Genomic DNA, 1,958 nt, shown 5'->3' on the forward strand with positions numbered 1-1,958 from the left:
TCCCATGTTCTTCCCATCAGGTTCTTCTGGCTAAGACAGTTTCACAGGATCCCAACCCACCAGGGGCCTCCCCCCACCCCCTCACCCCCTCCATCTCAGCTTTTGATCCTATCATAGCCGATAAGCTGCTTCCAATTAGGGGATTAGGACCCATCCCCAACCTCCTCCTGCTCGGAAGCCTGAGGCACAGCCAAGTCCTCCCCTTGCTCTCCTCTTGCTATACTCTCCTTGCCTCCCATTCCAGGGCCCAATCCAGCTCTCCTCCTTTCTTCAACACCCCCTCACCCCCTCCATCTCAGCTTTTGATCCTATCATAGCCGATAAGCTGCTTCCAATTAGGGGATTAGGACCCATCCCCAACCTCCTCCTGCTCGGAAGCCTGAGGCACAGCCAAGTCCTCCCCTTGCTCTCCTCTTGCTATACTCTCCTTGCCTCCCATTCCAGGGCCCAATCCAGCTCTCCTCCTTTCTTCAACTCTAACTCCCTCTCCATACCATGACCTTTCCCCTCTCCAGCACCACTCTAAGTCCATCACCCACTCTCTTTCCCCTAACTCTCCTCTACTTAAGGATATCCAAAACCTTAAACACCCCCTTGCCAAATATTCCCTAGTCTCCCCTATTCTGGCTTCTAGCTCAAATAACCCATTTATCCCTCCTGTATCTAATTTCTACTTTGATTCCAGACCCTGCTTCAGATACCCCTGCCCCTGCATCCCCTCATGGACAGGACACCCCGCCCATCTCTTCCACTCCAACAGTTATAAAGTCTAAACAGGGTTCAAACAATTACCATCTTCATGACTTCAGCTGTGTCCATTAACAAAAATCATCACAATTAAACTTGTTGACTTGACTATCATATTCTTTAATTGAAGGAGGAGGGGTAAACAGGGTCATTGGACCCTCACCTGAGTATCCAGCTGCTCTTTCCAGCCAACTGTATGTAATTTGCCCCTAATCATATGGCCTCCCGGACTTGGGGAAGGCTAAAGTATATTATCTGAAAAAGGCTAGGAAGAGAAGGATTGATCCATTATGGGTTAAGGCTTTCCAATGTAAATACTCTCAGGTCACTCATATACCTCAGCAACCCCTCAGTCATCTCTGTAAGTAAGCTCAGTAAATTCACTGGCTCTCCAGAAAAACTTCAATGTAATCAAATATTGGTTTGATACTACAACCTAAAAGGGGGAAAAACATTTTTCACTATCCCCAGGAAAAGAAGTCTCACAACAGATAAAAAATTTGTTTGCTAATGTTATTGTCTCATGGTTACTAAAAAAGGAAAATGGAAAAGTGGAGGATGTTGGAAGGATATGAGAATGGAGATATTTTTAAAGAAGGATTTATGTATGAAGATTATGATGGCTGGATATTTCCAGAATTGACAGAGAAATGAGAAAGCTGGGCAGGTGATGAAGGTCTGTGTATGGTTGTTACAACATAACAAGGATGAGACAAGGATAATGTGTAGAAACCCTTAAAATTTCTAAGGTTGCAGCTTGGTCAACTGGTCTAAAGATGTCGAGTCAAGGTTTATTTAAGGATGTTGCCCAAGCTCTATCTACATAGCACATGGTAATTAATGTATCAGGCTGGTGTAACTAACCTTGTTGGATGTTTAATAGCCAAACTCTAAGGCCTATATTAATCTGGTCAGAGGGACTTAAAGGGACAAATTTTTGTTCCTTGCCCTCCAAGGTCAAACAAGTTCCAGGAACTATGGCGCATCTCTCGAAATGTTCTGTAACTTTGGTGAGTCACCTCTCTTATTCAGGGAGGCCATGGAGACCCCAGAAGATGGACTTAAACCAATATCCAGTCTGCCAAGAGGAGGGTCAACACAGAAGAAACATTTCCTCCATGCTTCCAAGCAAAGCCCTGGTCAAGCAGGACCTTTTGACTTATCTTCACGTAGATGGAACTGGTAAAAGAAAAGCCTGAGGAGGCAGGGGC

This window comes from Nannospalax galili, unplaced genomic scaffold, assembly GCF_000622305.1.
Source record: "Nannospalax galili isolate Female #2095 unplaced genomic scaffold, S.galili_v1.0 scaffold522, whole genome shotgun sequence".
NCBI classification, from domain to species: domain Eukaryota; kingdom Metazoa; phylum Chordata; class Mammalia; order Rodentia; family Spalacidae; genus Nannospalax; species Nannospalax galili.